This window comes from Macrotis lagotis, chromosome 2 (genome assembly GCF_037893015.1).
Source record: "Macrotis lagotis isolate mMagLag1 chromosome 2, bilby.v1.9.chrom.fasta, whole genome shotgun sequence".
Classification (NCBI taxonomy): domain Eukaryota; kingdom Metazoa; phylum Chordata; class Mammalia; order Peramelemorphia; family Peramelidae; genus Macrotis; species Macrotis lagotis.
In genome coordinates this window covers 192,262,276-192,287,905 of record NC_133659.1, presented here as the reverse complement: position 1 = coordinate 192,287,905, position 25,630 = coordinate 192,262,276, and the positions used below count along the sequence as shown (strand labels likewise).

General features: G+C 36.7%; 1 protein-coding gene across 4 annotated transcripts in view; it reads left to right on the top strand.

Moving 5' to 3' along the window:
• SKAP1 (src kinase associated phosphoprotein 1) overlaps nucleotides 1-25,630 on the top strand; it is a 401,607-nt gene that overhangs the window by 107,357 nt on the left and 268,620 nt on the right. The gene's annotated exons all lie outside the window — the stretch shown is intronic.

The following is a 25,630-nucleotide window of genomic DNA, read 5'->3' as shown; positions in this document are numbered from 1 at the left end:
TCCATCCTAGAATTATAGTCTTCATTGTGGGCATGTTTTGTTGAGATTTTAAATACTACCAATTCTCATGGCATCAGAAGTTTTGGGACATGGGATATATATATATGTATATGTACATAACATAATGCTCATTTGTGTGCTTTTGCAAATAGATATAGTGCCAATAAATACTTCCTATATCTTGAATTCTGTATAACTCATTAGGGTTTTGAATGCAAGCAACCATAAATAATCCTTGCCTTCAAGGAGTTTATGTTCTAATGGAGAAAGACAGCACATGATAAGCAGCTAAAATGGCTCCCCATGACAGAAATGGCCGGAGATGGCTGGAAAATGGTATGAAAGCCTGGTTTCAGGCAAGATAAAAATGAAAGTTAAGCTATTATAGCACCTAGCATCCCGGGGTGGAGTGTCAGGCTTTAGTGGGAAGGGAGAGGGGAAAATAATGGCCTGTCTGTGTGTATGTTTGTGTGTGTGTGTGTGTGTGTGTATGTGAGACCAGATTAGATTGATAGCCAGGGGTCACTTTTAGAAGATTTGATATATTAAACTTGAAGAAGCCCAGACGCCATTGTTCATTTTTGACAAATCTTCTAATTTAAGACAAATTTAGTAAGGTAGAAAGAGCCCTGGATCTGGGGTCATAGGACCTGGGTTCAAATAATGCCAACATTATATAACCTTTTAAAATTAACAAAAAGCTTTATATTTTATCGCATTTGATCCTCAAAACAATTCTTGATAATAATAAAAGTAACAGCTAGCATTTGTATAATATTTTCATAGGGACATTTAGGTGGTGTAGTAGATACAGCACCAGCCTTGGAGTCAAGAGGACCTGAGTTCAAATGTGGATTGAGACAATTACCTAGCTGTGTGACCTTGAGCAAGTCACTTAATCCATTGCCTTGCAAAAAAAAATTAAATAGATATATAACATGTTCAGATATGCAAGATCCTTTACAAATATTTTATCTCCACAAAAATTCTGGGATGTAGGTGCTATTATTATCCTAATTTTACAACTGGGGAAACTGAAGCAGACAGCAATTAAGTGACTTACGGTCACATGCCTAGTAAGTGTCTGAGGTCATATTTGAGTTCAAGTATTTTAGACTCCAGGTCCATTGTTTTCTCCATTGCACTGCCTAGCAGTTAAAGCTGTGTCTAAAGAAAGTGGGCAGCTAGGTGATACAGTGGATGAAGTGCTTGGCCCTGGAGTAAGAAAGACTCATTTCTCTGAGTTCAGATCTGGCCTCAAACACTACTAGTGACCCTGGACAAGTCACTTAATCCTGTTTGCCTCAGTTTCCTCATCTGTAAAATAAGCTGGAGAAGGAAAGGGCAAATCATTCCTGTATCTCTGCCAAGAAACTCCAAATGGTCAGTGACCTCTTGGGTTACTGAATATTTAGAAATGACTGAACAATAATAACAGCAATAGAGAAAGTGAAGAGGCTCTGAATGAAGACCTGAGGACTTCTTCAAATAAAGTACATGAGATTTATAGGCTTTGCAGTATCTCTTTTCACTACTTAATGGCTTTACTTCCTTTATGGATCTCAGGTATGCCCAATTATTACCTCAGAAAGGACATCCTGTGATCTTACATTTAGAGCTGGAAGGAACCTCAGAGGCCATCTGGATACCTAACAAGCCATCTAGTCCAGCTACCTCACTTTACAGATGGGGAAACTGAGGTTGAGAGAGGTAAAAGGATTTGCTCAAGGTCACACAGTTTGCAGATACCAGGCAGATAGTTATGTGGTTCAGTGGACAGAGAACAGAACATTGAATCAGGGAGATGTGTTTTCAAGTGCTGCTTTCTACACTTACTAACTGTGGAGCCCAAAGACCCTGAACCTTGCTCATTTTGCACACTTTAAAGCACTGCATAAATGCTATTAAAATTAATTCTGAATAAACTTGATATGAGAGAGAGAAAGAGTAAGCCTTAGAGTTATCTGGGCTAAAGGGCTATCTCTGCCACCTACCAGGTAGATAACAATGGGCAAATCACTTAACCTCTCAGTGCCCCAGACAGCCCTTTAAGGTTATGTATTTAACCTGAGGTCAATGAATTTTTTAAAATAAAAAAATTTCATTACTATATTTCAGTGTTATAAGTTTACTTTGTAGTCTGACCTCTTTTATTTTTTGCCTTTAGAAATATTATTCTGAGAAAGGGCCTGTAGGTTTCATAAGCCACAAAAAAAGTTTAAAAATATTGCAAATAAGTTGATCTGCATCAGACATCTAGGTGGAGCAGTGAGTAGAGCACTGGGCTGGGGTCAGGAAGATCAGAGTTCAAATCAGTCCTCAAACATTGACTAAGTGTGACCTTGGACAATTCATTTAACTTCTCCTCATTTTCTTCAACATAAAGTGAGAATAATAATAGTGCCTTAGTGATTGTTATGAAGATAAGCTGAAATGATATTTGTGAAGTTCTTTGCAAACCTAAAAGTACTATTTAAATACTAGTTATTAGTATATTTCCTTTTTCTGTGGAGGATGTTTCCCCATACCTCTGCAGTTGAAGGGTTGAACAACCCTTTTGCTAATCTATGTTTTTGTCATAGATTAGCAAAAGGCAGTAGAAGTCAGAGGGAAAAGATAAGATGAACCCTCAAGGAAATCTGCCAGTTTCCCAATATGATAACTGTGAAACCAGAAGGGGAGGTCAATAAAATCAACTGGTCTTGACTCTATAGACCTGTTTCAATGCATTTTGCCATTACAGGTAGCCATCACATCCTTCAAACTGCCTTCCTTTTCACCACTGAGAGCTTGAGTCACTCTTGAAGAGCAAAGGATGATGCACCCTTCCAAAATTCTTTACAATGTCTGTCTTTTTAAAGCTCCTAGTTTCTAAAAAATCAAAATATGGGGGCAGCTAGGTGGCACAGTGGATAGAGCACCAGCCCTGGAGTCAGGAGTACCTGAGTTCAAATCCAGCCTCAGACACTTAATAATTACCTAGCTATATGGCCTTGGGCTATCCACTTAACCCCAGTTGCCTTGCAAAAACCTAAAAAAAAATCAAAATATATAAAGACAATTTGTCAGATTTGTTGCTCAGTTTTTCTGAATAAGGTAGAGCCTTGTACTAAATTTAGTTAGAAAAGACAACAAGGAATTCCCTGAAAGGGAACTGAGTCTTTCAACCTGGAACCTCAAAATGAAGAGCTGTACTGAGGGTTCATGTATATCTACAGAAACTGCCAAGAGTCCTGGAAGAATGTAGCAACCTGACCAGGTGCGCTGCCAAAAAAAGAAAAAAAGAAAGAAAACAAAAGGTTACAGATTAAACCGTGCATAAAAATGAGGGCATGGAACGGCCTAATCATGTCCCCTTCTCTGCCCCTGCCTTGATGAACTGAGGACATGTTGACATACTCTAAAAAAAGATGCCCACAGGAGCATAACCCTACCATCTATAACAAAAAATTTGCTAATGAATACAAGAGTTACATTTCCAGACCTGAATAGGCTTGGAGCTCAGATGGGATCTCTGGGTCTAATACTTAGTTCTTAGGTCCTCTTGAAATTTACCCAGCCATCTTACCCAGCAAACTAAAATTTGCTTGCTCATTATGCCTCTAAGTACATTAACGATTTTAAAATAATTGTTTAGATTTATGGACTTCTCAGTCAACAGATATAGTTTCTCATCTTAATATATGTCCTTTAAGAAGGAAAAAAAGATATTTTCCCCAATTTATAAGTTAAAGCAATTTTAACATTTTTTAAAGTTTTGAGTTTCCAATTCTATCATTTCCCTCCACTCCAGCTCCCTGAGACAGTAAGAAATAAGATATAGGTTACACATGTGCGATCATGTAAAACATTGAAGGAAAAACCAAAACATTTCAGAGGCAGGTGCAGCATTTTTTAGCAGAAGGGAAATTTATAATTCAGGTCTTAAGAACTAAAGAAAAATTCTTTCATCAAGAGTGAAATCTGAAGACATAGCAATGTATTGTACCAGACTCATTACAATAAAAGAAAAAAAAGGGGAGTGGTGAGAGATGTTGAACAGGTGCAGCAAGATGGAAATCAAGAAAGAAAATGCTTTAATTTTTGTATCAAGATGTTGGATGTCATAGAATGAGTGTCATTCTCTTCAGGAAAGAGGGTGTATGGCAGTAAAAACAGCATCTGATGCAGAGGGTGGTGATTTAAAAAACTGCAGAATTAGTGGTGGAGCTCAGTTCCTTAGGCTATGCCCTCTGATCAAAGGGGAGAAATTGTAAACATCATCCAAGTGCTAGTGCTGGTGAGAGGGACATTAAAAATAGAGAAGCTTCCAGAGAAAACCCAGTTTTGAAAGGAGATTTTTGGTGTGACTTTGGCATAGTTTTCTTGGCTTCCCAAGGTTGGGACTGGAGAATGGGTTTGGAAGCTTATAGTCAAGCATCTTATGACAGTGGTCACTGGCCTCTTGTTAACACCTATCAGGATGGCTTCCTGATATTCCTATGGCATACTTGGTGGAACTCCAGCCTTATTCCAGAGTAAGTAAAAGGGATTGGATCGAGTCCTTCTAACTTTGTTATTGTGTATTCTTTCTTTTAATTATTTATGGTGGGGATAGGAGGAGAGTATGCCTGATGATATTTGGCTGAATGTACAATTCACCAAATGTTTAAAATTGTTTCTGTGTTAAGAATGAATAATAATGGTACCCATAGGTGATAATTATTTTGGTACTTTTTAGGAGTTTTATATGCATTATCTCATTTAATTATCACTACAACTGTATGAGGGAGGTACTACAGGCATTTTCCCACCCATTTTACAAATGAACAGATGGAGACCACAGTCAGTAAAGTATCAGAATCAAGATCCAAACCCTGGACCCAAATCCAGATCATTCCTACTATAGTATGCTGTTTTCTTCAGTGAAAATAGGAAACACTGGCTGCATTTTGTAATAAACAATTTGGGACTTTTTCTCCAAATTTCCCTGAATGGCTTACATTTTTTGTACCAAGGATTGTTGATCTGTAAATTAGTTATCAAATTTTTTATTTATAAACCAGCTTGAAGCCCTTAGCTAGGAGGCAGGTGTAAAGTGTCAAATTACTGTAGGAATATGTTAAATTACCAATGTTTAATTTCTTAAATGGAACAAATTACTATGTTGCTAAGAATGGTTACTGAGGCTGTATGAATGACTGATATGAGATTTGTGGTAAGTGATCCCACTGCTCATGCTAAATCTGGAAGCAACTTGGAATACTAGAAAAGGTACTTAATTTGTATTCTAAGAATCTGGGTTCAATTCTACATACTGCCAGATTCTGGCTGTGTGTGCCTGGGTAAATTATTTAACCTCTCTAATTGTCTCTTCTTCTGTAAAATGGGGATAATAAACCTCTCTTATACTACCTATCTCATAGAATTGTAAAGTATTTTGCAAACCTTTATTAATATGAATTGTTATCTGGGATTAGATTCACATGTGTTTAAAAACGCACTTCATTTGACACTACTATCCCTTCAGATCATCATTTAATATCTTCTCTCTCACTAAAAGTCAAACTTCTAGAAAAAGTTATTATTGCTTCTGCTTTCTTCTCTTCTTTTTGTCTCAAAATCTGGCTTCTAACTTCACTTAAGAAAATCTGCTCTCTTCAGAATAAGCAATGAGTTCTTAAATACCAATTTCAACCTTCATACATTTTGACTTCTCTCTACTATTTGACATTATTCATAAACCTCTCCTCTGAGTTTTTGTAATACGGTTCCAACTTGATTCTCCTACCTCTCTGCCCATTCCTTTGTTTCTTTTGTTGGATCAATCATGTGTGGGTTTCCTAACTGTGGGTTCCCCCAGTGCTCTGCCCAGGTCTCTTTCCTCTTTCTTCTCCCTCTTAGTGATGTTGTCAGCAAGCATGTATTCAATTGGCATTTCTATGTAGGTGAATCCAGAGCCCTAGATATAGGTCTACTCCTTCTCCTGAGCTCTAGTATTACATCAACAGTTACCTATTAGACATTGCCAACTAAATGGGCCATAAACATTTTCAATTCAATGTGTATTTCCCCTGAAGCTTGTTGCTCTTCCTAACCTTTCTATTGCTGATAAATGTATGACCGTGCTCTCAGTTCACAACCCCAGAGTTATCCTTGACCCCTAACTCTTCCTCATCCACCCATCCAGTCATTTGCCATTTATTATTGATTCTGCCTTTAGAGTATCTATCACAACTACATTCTCCTCACCATTCACTCAAGCTGCCATCATAGCTCAGCACTTCCTCATCTCTCACATCTTAGCTGGGTGACACATCAAAGAAGAACACTAGACTTAAAAGACAGAAAAATCCTTAATCTCATATCTAGCCATTGACCTTAACTGTGTGATTCTGGACAAGTACCTCAATGCCTTTCTCTGTAAAATGGGAACAATAATAGCCCTACCTAATAGGATTGTTGTGAGATTCTAATAAACAGATGCAGAGTGCTTTGTAAATCTTAAAACATTGTGTAAATTCTAGCTACCAAAGTGACATTGCTAAATATTCTGACCCTGTGGCTCCTCTGCTCAGAAGTCTCCAATGGTTCTTATTGCCTCTAGAATGAAATACAAATCCCTCTGTCATGTAAAGTGATTTATAAGGAGAAGGGAAGGAACAAGCATTAGCAAGAGCCTACTGCAATCCAGGTGCTTCACAAGATACTTTACAATTATTTCATTTGATCCTCACAACCTTGTGATTAGGTACTAATATTATCTTCATTTTCTAGTTGAAGAAGTTGAAGAAACTGAGGCAGACAGGAGTTAAGTGACTTGCCCAAGGCCACATAACTAGTAAGTGTCTGAGGTATTATTTGAACTCAGGGCCTATGCTCTATCCAGTGTAGCTCAGTGTCCAGGCTTATTAAACCTTACTTCTATTTGTATATTGTGTTCCAACAATATGGTTTAGTTGCCATTCCTTATGTACAACTTTCCATTTCCTTGTCTCCCTGGATTGGCTCCCTCTGCCTAACTTCCCTCAAAGCCTAGTGGGTGCTACCTTCTACATGAGACCTTTGCTGATGCGCCCAAACCCTGAAAAAAATACTTTGTATTTGATGAGTTGAAGGAAGAAAAGTGGAGAAGAGATCAGAGGAGGGACGGAGAAAAATAGGATAGAGAAGAAGAAGGAAGATGAGAGTAGAGGATAGAAAAGGAAAGAGAAGGAAGAAGAGAGGAAGAAAAAGGAGAAAAGAAGAAAGGAGGAGAGGAAAAGATGGGAAGGAAGAGAAAAAGAGTCATTTGTATCTACTTATCTATTAAATATTATATTCCCCCCAAAATGGAATTGTTTGTATCCCCAGAACTTAACACAGTGCCTTATGCTTGGTAAATGCCTGCTAATTAAGGAAATTGTTTCAGCAGTGAGAAGGATATTATTTCCCCTTTGTAGGTATGCCTTACATGAGGGTTTAGGCTGGTAAAATATTCAAGTGTCCTAATGGCCTAAATGATATGATATGACCCCAAACTGGGAGTTTTTTCCCTTTCTAATCACTGTTAGGATCAGGTTAATTGCTTTCTTTGATATGTGTCCCCAAGTAAATAATAATAATTGTAATGGCAATACTTTGAATAAACCACATGTGATTTTTAAGTGTATTTTTATTTTAGCTCAGGGTTTCCTCATCTCTCACCTCCTAGCTGGGTGTTACATCAAATAAGAACACTAGACTTAAAGACAGAAAAATCTACATGTGTATTTTAAGCATATTTTTATTATGTATAGGTAGGTAAGTGAGTCAAATAACAACTATGTGTGTTTATATATCTATATGTTTGTGTGTTCAGACAATTATTTATCTCATTTCCTTTTGTTGTACCTAATGGTTTGGTTTTTTTGAGGCAGTGAAAGACCAACTGGATCTAGAATCAGGAAGACCTGACTTCAAATTGAATCTCAGAAACTTAGCTGTGTTATCCTGGGCAATCATTCAATTTCCAATTGCCTCAGTTTCCTGAACTGTAAAAGATGAAGATAACAATAGCAACTTACATTGAAGAATTGGTGTGAGGATTAAATGATATAATCATTGTCAAGCCCTTCATGCAGTGCCTGCTTCAGAATAAGACCCTTAATAGAGGCACATTTCCTAGCTTTCTTTCCTTTCCTCCCTGTGATGAATGGAGAGCTTTTCTTTAAAGAATTCACCTCATTTGTGGACACAGCAATAGAGTTTTCACTCAAGAAGACTAGTCTTCTTGATTCCAGTCCTGGAACTATATCCTCTATACCCCCTACTACCCTCATCTTAATTGCCCCAGAGATAGCCAGCTGACAAAGTAGATAGAGTTGCCAGACCTATAGTCAGGAACATTTATCTTCCCATGTTTAAAACCGGCCTCAGATAATTAGTAGCTATGTGACCCTGAGCAAGTCACTTAACTCTGTCTCAGTTTCCTTGTCTGTAAAAATGAGCTGGAGAAGGAATTAGAAAATCATTCTAGTATTTTTGCCAAGAAAATTCCAAAAGAGGTCTCATATCAAGTCAGACACAATTGAAAGGACTAAATAGCACCAAATAATTGGTAGCATATTATAATCAGCTTGTTATTTCTTTCTAATTTTATATACTGTTGACAAGTAGACTCAGAATCTTAGAAAGGTTAGTGGCCTCTGTAGAAGTATTGGCAATAGCTACTGCCTTCCAGCCCCTTGTTTCCTTGGCTGTATTCAAAGGTAGTGAAGTACATGCATGTGTGCCTATCAGTGTCTTGGGACATTAGATCAGTATGGCTATATTAGTTCAACTTCATTAGAAGGGTGGATCATTGCCCTGGTTTTGGTCATCACCATTAGGTAAGACCATCAGGTTTCAGTTCATTGGGAAAAATTAAGAACTCTGCGTTGAGTTAACAGTAATGAGGGTAGGGTAAGTCACCCTTCACTTGGGATTCCAGTGGCCTCTTTCATGAAGATAAATGTCTTATTAGATCCAAGTCATCATGTCTTTTACATAGTATGGCATAAATCACAGATGAGAATGACAAACTGGATTTCAAAGTTGACGGTAATTTATATAACTTAAACAAATGATTACCAAGGATTATACATGTTTTGTGAAGAATAAAAAAACAATAACAATTATCTGTCTATGAACTGTCCATTTTTCATTCTTTAGTCTAATGCTGTTGGGTTGTTGATGAGTGTGTGTTTAAACTTTAACCTTCTACCAGTACATAATAAAATACTTCTTACATATGTGTGTCCATAGATATGTGTATGTGCATATGTGTGTGTATGTGTATCTATATTCCTGGAACTTTGAATTGCCTATCTTACTGGAATCAAATTTAAACTGATTTTATTCAAAAAGTCGTAGGATCTGAGAGCTGGAAGGAAGCTTAGAAATCATTTACTCAATCCCCCTAATCACAGAACAGAAAATTGAGGCCCAAAGAGGGAAAAATTTGCCCACTGTCACACAGCTAGTGTGTTAGAAACAGCCGGCTCCTGGAAATTTTGTACCTCACAGTGAGAAATGTATCCTCACATGATTTTGACACTGGCCTATGACCCTGGTCAAGGAACTTGGTCACTACAATATCAGTGGCATCATCTGTACAAAGTGCTACCTCTCAGGAAGATTTTTGTAAGGAATAAATTGCAGTTGAGACTTAAATGCTTGAAGGTACATTTAGGATACAAAGTCTGAGGAACAATTAAAATATTGAGTTTGCATGACTTATTTATCTAGCCTTTAGAACATACTTTTACTTTTTTTGAAATGATGATGACAATCAACTAATAAGCAAGTATTTTTTAAGTTACCTCCTCTGTGCTCAGTTCTGTTACAGGCTCTAGGGTGATAGAAAAAGATTGGAGGGGGGCCCTACCCTGAAGGGGCTTATATTCTAGTTGGAAAGGAAAGACTTTTAGGAAACAATGAAAAGAAAGCTCTAATCAAACACTGGACAAATTGTATTTTAGTGCAATGGATGTTAGGAGACAGAAGAGATGACTGGGACTTGGAAGGCTTATGGAGAAAGTGACATTTAAGAAATTATTTTGCTTTAGTGTCAATCCATTTTGTAATAGTGTCATGTCCGTATTTTGTTTTTCTCTCCCTCTTCAGATTTCCCTGGAGTTCTTAGTCTGATTTTCTCTTTTACCTTAACCACTTCCTACTTTATATATACTTTTTCCTTCCCTTCAGTAAAATGTAAGCTTCTTGAAGGTACTGGAAATATAATTAAAAAAAAAAAATCTCAGTATCCGTAAGCAGCTCACTACTACCCCTTGAGCAAAGCAGGTGCTTAAGAAATGTTTGTTGAATGGAACTAAAAACATATTTAATTAATTTGTTGGCTTTGACTTGGAAATCCTAACTTTCCATATAAATTCAGAACATTTTAATAATATTCATTAAATCAATACTAAACTTCAGCTGTTGGAGCACCTAATGGCTCACCTGAGTATGGCTGATTTCATGAAATATATTACACCTGAGCTCTACAAGCTCTGCTGGGTGGGCTTTTTTGCTTTTGAGTGCTAGCCAATATATTGCTCTTTTTTCTTTTTTTTCTTTTTAATGGGGGAGCACTATGTGATTTAGAACTAGGATAACTTGAGTTCTAATATGTAATGAACATTAAAGTGGTTCTCCTAATATTCACAATATTAGGAACCAGAGGAAAGTTATTTCTTCAAAGAAGTGCTTCCTCTCTAGAATCCTTCCTCCATCTCTGGCAGAGCCAGACCTGTTCCATAAAATTTTCAGTAGAAAAAGCTAATGCTTTTTCCTAGACTTTTCTAATCTGTAGATCTCTTAGCTTTTCTTCTCAGAAGGATGGTCCTTGTTGTGGTGGTTAATTGTGCTGTTTTGTGATTATATATTGATACCCAGACAGAATTTTAATAAAGAAAACCACATGGTTAATTTTTATTATGAGACAGACACTCCCCAACAAATCCTCATTGTCAGTGAAGGGTGTAGGAGAATGCTGAGAGCATATTTGGCCAAGAGATTATCAGACCTTAGAAAGGATCATTTGAATTATCTAATCTAGCCCTTCTAATGAATTCACATCATTCTCACTAATATCTCATCTAATTAATTCTTGAATATAGCCATCACACTTTGGGTGCTTCCTTTCCTGGGCTCTTTTCCCTCTTGATTATTACTACCAATTTATTCTTCATGTCTAACCTAAACTTTTCCTTCCTTAGTTTCAGGCCATTGGCTCCTTTCTGTAACATCTTCTGAGACTGAATAATTCCCCTAATTCATTTATATTGTTACCTTTGGAAGGTATTTATAGACTGTGATCATTTCTCCCCAGAGCCGTCATTTTTCTAAACTACATAAATTTTAGTTCCCTTAATCCTGACTTCACTCCTCCCCTGTCATACCCTCCAATCTTTGTATAATTTTTATCACAGTTCTCGCTATTTTTCACACCAAGGGGATTATCTACCAGAATGAACTGTCTTTTTCTCCTCCTTTTTGGTTTAAAATGTAAAAATCTTATAAATCCATTAAAAGATGCATTAAGATTTATTTATGTGGGAGGCAGGAAATTGTGCCGTTCTGGTAGGCCTGCCTATGTAGTACTTGTTTTGGCATATGTTGGGATATATGTGTATTTTAATGCCTTAATGTATTATGGTTTGTTGTAATTGAGTGTCTATAAAGTAGCAGTTAAGAGGGTTTTATGGACCAAGGAAGAGATAAGAGTTCTGTAGCCCCCTCTTGTGGTCTAAGGCCATAATACTTTTCTTTCTTTTTCTTTTTCCCTTTTTCCCTTTTTCTCTTTTCCTTTCTTTTCTTTCATATCTTTCTTTTTTCTGTTGATGTAACATTTCTATGACTATTTTATATATTTTCCCATTTCTGTCTTCCTATTTTATCACTCCACACCTCAGCAAGAAAAAGCTAAATATTTTTTCCTTCAGAAAGGTATTGGAGCAATCCCAAGACATTCCTGCTTTTTCCTTCCACCCACTCCCCTCCAAAAAGGTTGTTTGTCTCCAAACTCTAACCTCATACAATGTTGCTGAAAAACTAAGATTGTTTACATGTCTGGTTTCATTTCCAAACAGATACATATAGAGGATGGAACCAGATTTCATAAACCAAATTTTCTAGTACATTGTGCTTTATTATTATAATGGACATGATTAGCAGCCCCAGTGGACTTCAACAGATCTCCCAGATCAAACATATTAAATTCACTAGTTTTTACAGATTACAATTATAGTCCGGCCAGGCATAATTTGGATATTATTAATGGTTGGATGAAGAGCAAATAGCCAGTGGTAAGGCTGGACAGGTATATAAATGAGATGGAACCTGAGAGATTTATTGCCTATACAATAAATATTCAGAAGTGTCATCAAAACTTCTCTTGGAGACACTTTTCCCCCCCAAAGGGATGTGGCAGTCTATGGCCTTTAATATACTTTTGTCCTGGGATGGAATGTTTGTTTCTGTGACCAAGAACAATGAAAAGTTGCTTTTGAAAACATGTTACACAGTCAAGTTAAATATATTTTTAAATACTAGTGGAATGGAATGATTTATCTTTTATCTTTAGGTCTCTGCTTGTTTACCTGTTTATGGTTAGGAGAGTGCTTAATGAATTATGTGAACCATGAGAACTGAAGATAAAGAGGTTAAAAGTGGGGTACTTTTCCCCCCTTTTGATTAGAAAAAGTACTTAAGAAACTTAATTAAGGAATAACATAAAATGTTTGGAGTCTCTAGGTTTTTGCTTTTTAAAGGACAGAAACTAATTTAACTGTTTTGAATATGCAAGCTATCCCCAGAAATTTAACTTAAATGAGGAACAAGCTGACATATATTGTTTTTGTTGTATTCCAAAAGGGAAAACACTATGATCATATAAAAATATTGAAATCCTAAAGTTAGAGGTTTAGAAAAAAATGGGATATTAACCCAGAATTTTGCACGTAGTATGATGTAACCTTCCTAAAAGCTGAGGAATTGCAGGAGAGGTATGGTTTAAACCAAGATGAAAATGGATCACAGGGGAAAATGGTAAGAATAACATTACAAAGATTAAGTAGACGGAGGAGGGTAGTTTGGTGATTCCCTTGTTCCTCCCCCAGTTGAAAATGTGATTAACTTACAAATAGATAGTGGCTGTTCTTTTTTAAAAATCCATAAAAGAAGTTAGCTTACATATACAAAATTATTCACTTAAAAAAAGAATTATGAAATTACTAGTTGTCCATTCCCATGAGCAGCATCTGAAATAAAATTTAAAATAATTTATTAGGCCAACTTAGATACTGAAAGGAACCTTTTCATGGCACAATATCTATGGCTTTTCAAGGAGTTAACCCTGATTATTTTTAGTCAACATCCAGTATTCACATTTATCTCTTTATTTTAGGTAGTCATTTTTTTCAATGAAAATTTGAATCTCCTTATCTCCAGAACCTCTCTGTGCCAGCTAGCCTTCTCTGTTTGTAAAGAACAAAACAGGAGTTGTTTGGTTGTCTAAACAATGGAAGTCTCCACCACCCCTACCCCCAGCCCCCTGCTTAGTAAAGGTTATTAATGATATGCTTCTTTTCTCCGTGGTACTGGAAGGAGTAGATTTTCATAGAAGAGCTTCTGGAAGAATCCTGGAGGACACATCCTAGCATGACCATCCTTTAGAAAAATATACAATGGCCAGGGGAGACCCCTATGTCACTGATTTCTTGGAGTTCTGAGTTCTGTGGGCTTGGTCATTAATGAGCTGCCCATGTACTTGGATAGATGAGAGCATTTGGGCTTTCTTTTCATTTCAAAAAGATTCATAAGTATTTAGAAACCTCTCATTTATAGTTACAAGGAAGCAGTCTTCCTTGAATATATATTTTTGGTGAAGTGGAAATGAAATAAGATTTTTTTCTAAAGTATTTAGTGAAGGAACTGCCACATGGTAGGTGCTTTAGAAATCCTTGTTTTCTTCCCTTCACCAATCCCCAAGGGGGAAAAAAGCTAGATTTGGGTTTGAGCCTCAGCTTGGTGTGATCTTATACAATTTTTAGTATATGGGTATTGAAGAAGAGACCTCAATGTGCATCTAGTCCAAAAGAAACCTTTCCTCCCACTTACTATATTGACTAATGATGATAATTGGATTCCTCAATTATGATTTGAGGGGAGAAAGAGATAGCATGATGCAGTGGAAAGAGAATTGTATATGGGGTCAAATCTTGGCCAAATTTCATAATCTCTCCTAGCCTCAGTTTGCTCATCCATAAAATAAAGAACTTAGTCTAGGTGACTCAGATATTCTCTTACACTTATAAATCAAATGGCTCTGAAGCTTCCAATAAAAAATACTGGGTTTTTTTAGGTTTTTGCAAGGCAAACAGAGTTAAGTGGCTTGCCCAAGGCCACACAGCTAGGTAATTATTAAGTGTCTGAGGGCTAGATTGGAACTCAGGTACTCCTAACTCCAGGGCCGGTGCTCTATCCACTGCACCACCTAGCCACCCCCAAAATATTGAGTTTTGTACCAAAATTCTTCAGTTTATTTTCCTTTAAAATAAAAATTAGGCAAATTGAAGCAATCAGTGACTTAAGTTCCTCCAATGAATAATAATGTGGAGAGAGGGAAGCTTCTTTATTATCTGGGATCTTAAATGGGCAAATTATAAATAGGTACTAAACACTTCAGAAATGGTCTGTTGGGAATAATATGACAACTCTCAAGGTAGAAGGCTGAAGATTTTCTCCTAAAGGGCTATATTGGAACCCTTGTTAAACTTGTTTAACTCTAGTGACCAACTTTCAAGTTACTATGGCTTAAAGCTGGAAAACTTAAGAAATCATGTTCTTCCCTTCAACTCCCTCCCAATTTCATAATATGAAGGAGTTGACTGATAAATCTATAAATATAGTGTTTTTCTGAAATTTTCCAGCAAATATTGCCAACTCTTCAGACAGACTTATAAAAATATCCTTGCTGCCCCAAGATTAAGTCAGATTTAAATTTGGGTATCTTGTGTTTTATGTTTTGTTGTTTTCTGATTTGGAATTATGAGAGAGAATACCACTAATACAGGATGAAGGATATTGATAATGCAAAGCTGCAGTCACCTTTCAAGTGTTATATGGAGCCTTTGTGAGTTAAAATGTCCAATTCTAGAATGTTTCCCTAACATTAAATGCACTTAAAAGATGTATAGGTTTGTTGTACTCAATTTTAAGAGGTGACACAAGCACTGTTTGTCTTGCTAACAAAACAAGTTATTTTTCAGCTACCCAGCTTCCGCTTTGTCTGCTTTGAGTGAAGATGGTGTCATGTGTAAGAATATTGACCGTTTCTCTTTGCATATCAGAAGCAAAGACATTTAGAACCCATACTGAAAAACAGAGCTGAACTTGATTCCATTCTTGTTGTGGGAGGGAAGAAAGGAGGGTGGGCTGGACCCTATACCAGATCCAAGATAAGACCTTATACATGTTAGCTTAATTGATGGTTCCTGGATTTTACACTGACCTTTGAATAGGAGTCTTATTTTTAAGAATTTAAATCGGTATGACATAAAAGAATAATACATGAGTCCTAATGTATTTGGCAAATAAATTATTTTACAATTAACTAAAATTAACAATTCCTCCATTAATTATTTTGACCCTATTAGTCTAAGCAATTACAATGACTATGGAAGAAATAGCAAATAACTATTTGCTCCTTGCATTGCAGAAGCTTATACTTTAAAAGTTTGAAAATTTAAAAATTACTCTTCTAATAAAGAAGAAACTGAAATTGGATTCTAACTAACTCTGATTTAGTTATAATGTTCTTTTGGATCCTCATCCAGATTATTGCTCACAATAGTTTTAAGATACATTCTGGTTTTGAGTCTAGGTGATATAGGGGATGTTCTGGACATGATTTTCAATAGACAGCAAAAAGTATGAAATTAAGGAAAGGCTCCTGTGAGATTTTTTTTTGCACACTTTGCTAAATGAATTATTGAAATTCCAATAAAGATTTCTTTTTAAAATAAAAAACTAAAAAGTGATGTAGCTTTTATTTTCCTCTTAATTCTTTAACTTCTCATAAATGTCTCCTTGAGAGCTGTGCATGCAGAGCCCAAGAAGAATAGATTCTCTAATATTTACCAGATCAGGGAGATTTTGAAAATGTGGAATCTTGATGTGCTAGCCTGTATTGACTTGGTTTGAGCTGGCAGGTTTACTGGGTCTGTGCAGATGCAACCCATGTGCAGTAAATCCATGCGGTAAAAAATCCCTATGAAGTTTTTGATTAAGAAACTTTTACTATCCTTTTAAAAATGAAATACATTGGTCATTTTTAAAGTAATAAAAGCAGCTATTTTATGTGAAGGACTAAATTTCAATGTCTAAGGCAGATCTATTCAGTCATATTAAAGTTCTAGGTTTTTTGAGAATCTATCTAAATTATTGCTTCATGATCCCAAATTTCTATTAACATGTGAAAGAAATTACAAAATAAGCCTTTATGTTGAACAGCAGACTAAAAGTATATGTTGTAAACTTAGATTTGGAAGTACAATGAACAAAACTGATTATTTTTGAATATTATTAGTGAGCAATCACAAATGAAAAAGTAATCAAATAGTAACAGACTACTCTGACCAGCAAAAATTAAAGAAATTATGGAATGAGGGGAGGGGACTGTGAGGTGCAAGCATTGACTGTCTAAACTGAGAATGAATAGAATTAAAAATCACAGTATAAACACTTAAATGAATACTAATTTAAATTATGAAACTAATTTTCTATTTTTTAACCAAAAATACAATATGCAACACTGTTTAGATTTCTAATTTTAGTAGCAACTGGCATTTTGTGTAAAATACTTAGAAGAGTCAAGTGAGAATAGCGATTAACTTAGAACATTAGGTGAAATGGAAAACAATCTTATTGGGCAAATGTGTATAGAACTAGTCTAGGAAATAGGCCTGTAATTTGAAGAGGAACATCACAATTACAATAGAAGCTGATATTTTCTCTAACATATATGTGTAAAATAAATACATATCTAAAGATAAGATGAGGAGAAATTTACTACCAATATTATTTTTATAAGGTAAGACCAATTCTTTTTTAAAGAGATATTTCCTTGATTAGTTATTTTATTATGGAAGGCATAGTTGACTCTCTGCTGGCTTTTTGCATGATGGCAAGTACTTAAAAATAAGGTTCTAGTTCAGAGTTCCTTAATTTTTTTTTTTAGTATCATAGACCCTTCTGGCATTGTGGTGAAGTCTATGGAGCTCTCTTCAGAGTCATGTTTTTAAATGCATAAAATAAAATTCATAGGAGTACAAAGAAAGCCAATAATTTTGAAATACATTTATCAAAATATTTTTTAAAAACCAAGTTCACAGACCTGCTGTAGTTTGTCTTTGATGACTGAGTACTTTTAAACTTTTTGTATTTACTGATGCAAGTGGGAGGGAAGAGATCTATGTCTCAAATTGATTTCTAGTCACTATTGAAGAGAAACAACAACAACAACACCCACATATACAAAAAAAACCAAAAACCTAACAACCTACCCTCAACCCACTGGGACCCTGTGCCCTAATCGCAATTGCAGGAGAAGGAACTAAAACAATCCGTATCATTCTTCACTTAGATAATGCTTTCTCTCTCTCTAATAGCTCCTTGTTCATCAAGGTAACGAATGGGCATAGAAGTGACATGTTCTTCACCCACTGCTCTTTGTTCTAGGGTCCCTCAGACTGATTGTATCAGCTCTCACACAGACAAATATCCCCCCAAACTTTAACACTATGTTAAATTGAATTATGGGGTTTTAAGGTTACACTCCTCTAGCTGAAGGTTGATTGTCTCTGAGAGATAAAGGAATCAGTGCTCTGTAATAACAAAATCCTTGCCATGGGATAATTCCAGTTATTGAACTCATAGCTCTCTTTATTTGGTTACCAAGTCACCCCTGGTGGTAGTAAGGCGTTTTGTTGCTGTTGTTGTTGTAGGTTGGGGGGGGGATTTTAGGAGTGATTCACCATCTTGGTTTCCTCCTCTCCTCTTTCCAAAGGTGTTTTGGAAAGATACACCAATACTTGAAGGTATGAAAGCAATAGAGCTACTTGAACAGTGACTTGGTTCCTCTTTTAAAGTACCATCACATGGAGCCAGTATTAATTCACTTGTTCCTGCTCTGTTAATATGAATGTGGTAGAGAGTATATGGGAATACTTTTCCTCTTACCTTTCCTGCCAGCTCCCCACCCATTCCATCCCATCTACCTTTGGACTCATGCAAACTGCATAATCTGCCTGGAAAGATGCGCTTTTGGATTATGCTTTGAAGGCAGAAATGCCATACTTGCTGTCCAAGCAAAATGTAAGCTGCAGCCTTTGTTGGTGACTAACGGTGGTGGCAGCAATAGTTCTCTACGCCAATCTTTGCAGTTCCAAGCCAGCGCATCAGTCCATAAAATGTCTTTGTGTAAAACCACTGGGTAATGGTAAATTAAAGCCTGTCTGATGAGTTGTGAGTACTGAATTTTTCCTGTGTCAAATAAATTTAAGTGAACTATTATAAGAGGTGCTGATAATGCTAAAGAAAAAAAAGAGGCTTAGTTATGCTGCTAGTTCAACCAGTCTACGAACACTAGAAGGAAAAAAAAAAGAACCCTTAACTCAGGGGGAAGTGCTCCATCATTTCCATCATGCCACCTTGCAAAATGTTTTACTGGTCCAATATTTGTTGACACTTTCATCAATGCCAGTAGCAGCATTTAACACTCTGAAAAACAACAAAGCATAGTAGAAAAGGTGTGGAACTTGGAACCAAGTCATCATTAGTTTTTTGATGTGGGCAAGGTGTTTAACCTCCAAGAACTTCAGTCTCCTCACCTACACAGAGGCAATAATGATATGTCTGCCAAAGGTCATACAAAATTGATATAAGGAAAGCATGTATAAACTTTAAAATGACAGACAAACATAAGCCATGATTGGTGTCTGTATTTGACCACATGGTGTAGTGGACAAATAACTGACTTTGAATATAGGAAGATCTTCAAGTCTCACCTCTGACCCAAGGGACCAGGAATGGTCTCTCAGAATCCCAGTCAGCTCTCAGAAACTGCAGTTTACAGAGCAGCCAGTGATCCTCATGAATGGAAAGAAAAAAAACACATATCCCGATCTTCCAATGAGGAGACATGAGAAAACACCTCTCTTTCCTTTGTAAAGGTGGGGGTCCACAGGAGTGAAGTATTGCAAATAATGTCAGATTTTTTTCAATGTGTTGATTAGTTTAGCTTAATTTTCCCTCTCTCTTTTTTAAAAGCAAATAATGGCTTGCTAGGAGGTGGGGAAAGAGAAAAGATTCAGGGGAGAAATTTGGGTGTTGTAAGACCAAAAAAAAGATATATTTTTAATTGAAGAACAATAGTCTCTTGTTTTCCAGGGTCTTTAAAAATCTAAGAAGAGGGGAGAGGAGCAAGCATTTACTTGCCCAAGATCATATAGATAGTAAATATCTGAGATCAAATTTGAATTCAGGTCTTCTTGATTCTAGATCGAGTATTTTATCTGCTGGGCCACCTAGCTGTCTCTAAGACAGCTAATGTGTGAAGACATAAAGGGCATAAGCAAACATACATCCTCTAGAAGCCAAAGTTTATTCACTTCATTTGTAAGCTATGGGACAAGGTGTGTAATGAAGTGGTAGATCAAAAGGGAGCTGTGGGATTAGATGGGAAAGAGGTGATATTTCTCTTTCATTTAATCAAAGCTATTTAGAGGAAGTCTCCTTCCAGAAATTGGCTGAATAGCATTTGAGTTGGTAGGGGAAACAAAAGTGGAGCCAGTGTTCTTAGGTATTATGACCCAGAAGACCTTTCAGAAGTATGAGAAAGGTAATGGCAGAAGGGATGTTGGCAGAGTCATGGAATGAACAGACTGAGTGTCCTGGTGATGAGTATCAAGATCATGATATTGATTGGTACCCAGAGCTCTGGTACTTGGAGTAGTTTCTTGGTACTATTTCACAGACATCCAGGTAGCTTACATTTTAATTTTATCTCAAACAGATACTTTTCAAGTTCTGATCTTATAGATAGAAATGTCAATTATGAATATTGTATAAATGTAACCCAAGTCCCAAAGCCCATTGGTATGGAAATCTTTCCTCAGTGGTAGAGATCAGAATCTGTAAGAGGGTCAGGATTCAGTGGATCAGAGCAGGCAGGAGAAAGGAGATAATCCCTTAATCTCTTGGGGTTCTGCAATCACAACAGGTGATTCTGATTTCCAGCTTTGAGAAAGAAGATGGAAGATACCAACCCCTTTTCAGGTTGCTAAAGGAAAAGACTCTGGGAAGACATGAGAGGAATTTTCAGTCTCAATTATGTCCCTGTCCTCAATTGGCTACACTATAGACTTTGAGAAATTTCCCCTTGAGTGAGATCTGGGACATTTTTTCTTGTTTGAGCTGAGTTATCTCACTCTCAGCAGACTCTGTATTGTCTGCTATATATTCTTCTAAGAATATATCTGATTTCCATATTTTGCTGTAGAATTGGATAAATAGGTTTCTTTGATAATTGCTATGTGTATTCATTTTAGAGCTGGTATTTGGTGGGAAGACAGTCTTAGGGTCTTCCTTCCCACCAATAATTTACAGTGATCAGAAACTAATTTGAATGTGCAAACCACATTCTCTACGCTAACAACATTTAAGGGAGCAAACAGATATAATTCTAGTCAAGTTTCCCCCTTCCCTCACTCTCTGAGTAAAGCAGAATCACCAAGATTCTGCCCCCAAGCTCATGTTCCTCTTCCTGGAAGGAATTATAGCCTTCCATGGAGAAGAGAGTACAGAGAGAAGAGTCTAGAGATGGCTACTCTGCTTTCCTTTGAGTCATGCAAGGCCACCCCCATGCTATATATAAGGGGTAGCAACCATTATATAAGCAACAAGGTCATTAAGAGAAGAATGAAAAAATCAGAGTAGCTAAAGAAAACTCTTATACATAAAATTATTTTATATCAGCAATAGAAGGACATTATATCAGCCAAGGAAGGACTTTCCAATAACAATGTTGAGGAGAAGGAAGAGGAGGAGAAATAACATGGTATATTAAGAGAATTTGGTCTAAATCCAGATACTTACTGTCAATTTCCAAATCATTCACTTATAGTCTCCTCCACCTTAGTTTAATCTGTTAAATGGGGATAATAAGACTTTCATTTTTTTCTTCAATTCAGCAGTCCTTTATTAAACATTTAACATGGGACAAATACTATTCTAGGTGCTAGGAAACAAGAATAAATTGTTCCTTGCTCTTGAAACATAGGGGACAAGTCAATTGAGAATCAGTTGAGGTTCAGGAGAAATCTTGTATAGGGGGTGGCACTTGAAATGGACCTTGTATGAGGCCAGGGAGCCAGGGAAGAAAATAAAAGCCTCATTTTATAAACCACCTACTATGTGCAAGATACTTTACAAACATCTCATTTGATCCTCACAACAACTCTGGGAAGCAGGTGCTAAGATGATACTAATTTTAGAGGTAAACTGAGGTAGACAGAGGTAAAGTGAGGCTGGGTTTGAACTTGTCTTCCTGAATCCAGGCTCTGCACTTTGCCCTCACTACCTAGTTTCATCCTTAAAGTGGAAGAGATGAGGAAAAAGAGCATTCCAAGCATACAAGGGAACAGCCTCTTACAAAGTGACTGAGTCATATAGGAATGTCATATGAAATGTCAGAGAGGAGAGAGAGCCAAATAGAGCCATTTGGAATGTAGACTACCTGAGGGGGAGAACTGTGAAATTAGTCTGAAAAGGTAGGTTGGAACCAGATCTGAAGGGTTTTAAAGGCCAAACAGGGTGGTAAGGAAAGTGCTTTGTAAACCTTAAAGTACACTATAGGCATGAGTGGTGGTTAATCATTTCTTACACTCAGCACCAGTTGTAATTCATTACCTGGCTGGAAGCAAGAATAGGTTGCAAGATTAGTTAAGTGACCCTGGGATGCTTGTGTGTTTCTGAGAATATAGTTTAAAGATTTTGAATGAATTCCAGATCCCTGAAGATTGTTTTTTCTTTTCAAATTAAAGCCCAGATTCCTTCAACGGAACTACTGAGTTTTAGCTTGTTGACTTCAGCCAGAAGGCAACTAAGTGGTATGGTGGTTAAAGCTTCAGACCTGGGGTCAGAAAGACTTGAGTTCAAATCCTGTCTCAGACATTTACTAGCTGTGTTTGATCCTAGGCAAGTCAGGTTTACCTCTGTTAACCTGCTTCCTCAACTGTAAAATAGGAATAGATTATAATTGCACCTATATCAAATAAATTAATATTTATCATATGCTTGGCACATTCTTTCAGGTATTTCTGATCATAAATCTAGATCTGAGAGGGATCATAGAAGTCAACTCAACTCACACATTTTACAGCTCAGGAAATCGAGGTCTCAGGAGGTTAAATAATATCCTACTTCATATACTTACTCTAGTATGACCCTGGGCAAGTCACTCTACACATTTGCCTCAGCATCCTCAACTGTATAATGGGGATAAGGAAGTTGTGAGGATCAAAGGAGATAATAATTGGAAGACACTCAGCACAGAGGAGACACAATATAAATATCACTTATCAGTATTACATGACTTAGCTAAGGTCCCTGGTCCTCTGACTCCAGATCTAATGAATGACACTTAAAGCCTTAGATGGAAGACAGAATAGACTTCATAGATGATTTAGAATGGGAGCAGTCTTTTATTTAATTTTTAATTTAATTTAATGCCCTTCCCTTCTTGTCCCCCACTCCTTTTTACAGATGAGAATCTGAAACTTAGGGCAACAGGCTTCCTCAAGGCCACACAGGTTGTTAGTAATGAAGCTATGATTTAAATACAAGTCTTGGTGCAGGAGGTAGAGCTAAGACCAGTGGATAGCAGTTACATGTTGGCAAATTGTCTCTATGTAAAAATTTCCCAACAACTATTGAAATCCCAGAATGGCTCAAGTGAGGGAGAGAATTACTAGGGCAGGGTTAGGGATTGGGTTCTGCCTCACTGAAGATCTTCAAACAGAAACATTTATCAGTGATGTTTTAGAGTGGAATTTGTATTTTAGGAGTTGAACTGTATGACCTCTGAAGTCCCTTGCAACACCGAGATCTTCTGTATAACAATGGGCAATTCCCATTGAACTAATGAACAATTTAACAAGCGTTTATTAAACACTTTTAATATCCTGGATCTGCTTCTGACCCTCTGTACTTGACCATTGTGCCTCAGTTTTGTTCTTGCCCTGGAAGTTTTCTTAGTCTCTTAAGTTTTTTCATCCAGGAAAACTCATCCCTCTACCTTGCAGCCCATTTTTTCTAGTTGATGAGTTCTTCTTGGAACTTCCATTTTGAGGAAGGGCCCAGGCCAGCCATTCTTCATTTTTCTCCATTCATTCTATTAATTTTCAATGAACACTAGCAGCTTTTTGGCTTGTCCTTCATATAATCTATCTTGACAGCAGTCATAGCCATACCAGATTCAAGTGTAAAATTGAGGCAACATTTTTGTGAAAAATATTTCAGGCTTTGCTTTTGTAAACTCTGCTTTTGTCTTTCTGGATTTCACCACCACATCTTTACATAGGCACCTTCCCTTGAATTTTCAGCTCCTTTTTGGATATTGTCTTCTATTAGCTCCTTGGGAGCAAGGACTGCCTTTCTTTTTTGTTTGTGCTTGTATCTCCAACATTAGCACAGTACCTGGAAAATAAAGCTGCTTGATAAATACAGGTTTATTTGACTTAGTACTCTTCTTGTCTTTGTATAAGAATTGCTCTTTTAGATGATGAAAAAGGGTAAAAACATCACTTGTACAAAAATATTCATAGCAGCCCTGTTTGTGGTGGCAAAGAATTGGAAATCAAGTAAATGTCCTTCAAATGGGGAATGGCTTAGCAAATTGTGGTATATGTATATCATGGAACACTATTGTTCTATTGGAAACCAGGAGGGACAGTAATTCAGAGAAGCCTGGAGGGATTTGCATGAACTGATGCTGAGTGAGATGAGCAGAACCAGAAAAACACTGTACACACTAACAGCAACATGGGGATGATGTTCAACCTTGATGGACTTGCTCATTCCATCAGTGCAACAATCAGGGACAGTTTTGGCAATGGAGGATACCATCTGTATCCAGATAAAGAATCATGGAGTTTGAACAAAGTTCAAGGACTATTCCCTTTAATTTAGAAAAAAAAGATATCTTATTGTCTGATATTGTTATCTCGTATACTTTTTGTTTATTCTTTAAGGATATGATTTCTCTCTCATCACACTCAATTGAAATCAATGTACAACATGGAAACAAAGTAAAGACTGACAGATTGCTTTCCATGGGGGTTGGGGGGAGGGAAGTAAGATTGGGGGAAAAATTATAAAACTCAAATAAAATCTTTAATAAAAAAAGAATTGCTCTTTTAATGCATAATCTTTTGGTTGCTGAAAAGGGCAGGAAAAAACATTTGTGTAAGGAACAAGATCAGTTTGCAAAGAAACATGGCCTCAAAGATTATATATATATATATATATATATATATATATATATATATATAGAGAGAGAGAGAGAGAGAGAGAGAGAGACTCTCCTGAGGATCTAAGAAACAACTACCCCTTAGATAAGTCCACTGAGAGGACCTGTTTGAAAATAGTGCAGCAAATGCTTTAAAGTTAATGACAAGGCATTATTGTCTATGAGATGATTTTCTTATGATTGTTTTTTAGTGTTTTGAAGGTTATAAATTAAACATTGAATTACTGGGGTTGATGGAAAGATTTTATATTGAGGTCAGAGATGACAAAAAGGAAAAATTGTTCAGTTTTACATAATCAGAGAAGGATCACTGCTTATAAAGAAGTCCTGTTTTGATAGATTAGAAACCAAAAGAGGAAATGTAGGATTCAGTCAAATGGAGATAGGGAAAAGGAAGGTTTGCACAGGAAGAGTTAGGTTTAGAATCTATAGGAGGTAGGGAGAGTAGCTCCATATAAAAGACAGAGTGCAGAAGCTAGCAGGAACTGGTCAAAACTGTCAGATGTTCCTTCCTTTTTTTTAATTGCTGAGAGCTGTGCTTATTTAAGAAGCATTGCTTTGCTGAGAGCTGATTAGCTGGAAAAAATCAACATTGCCTTCTAGTGTCATTTACAGGCACAAAGAGGCAAAAAGGCATCACTTTGCTGATAGCTAAAACAGAACCTTCTACTTTCTGAAAAGTTTGGGGAAAGGCTGCAAGATCCTGTATCCTGTACTCAGGGTCTGAGTGAGAGAAACTCCCTAAAAAAATATCTAAGGGAATATAATTGCTGAGCACCCTGCCAAGGGTGGATGTTAAAAGAACTTGTTACTCTTTTGGTGGCCTTATAGTAGGAGAAAAATGGCTTTACCCAGTAGAAGAACTATGAGGACCAGAAGAACAGTTAGCAGAAAAGTTAGTTTGCCCAGTAAGTGATATGTATTTAGAACTCTAAAGAGACCAAGGATAAAAAAAAGAGAGAGAGACCAAGGATATCAAGATCTTCTTTCAAAAGTTGTGAATTACCATTGGCACATGGGTTGTCTTACTTGTGTGTCTTCCATTTAAGTTTCCATAAC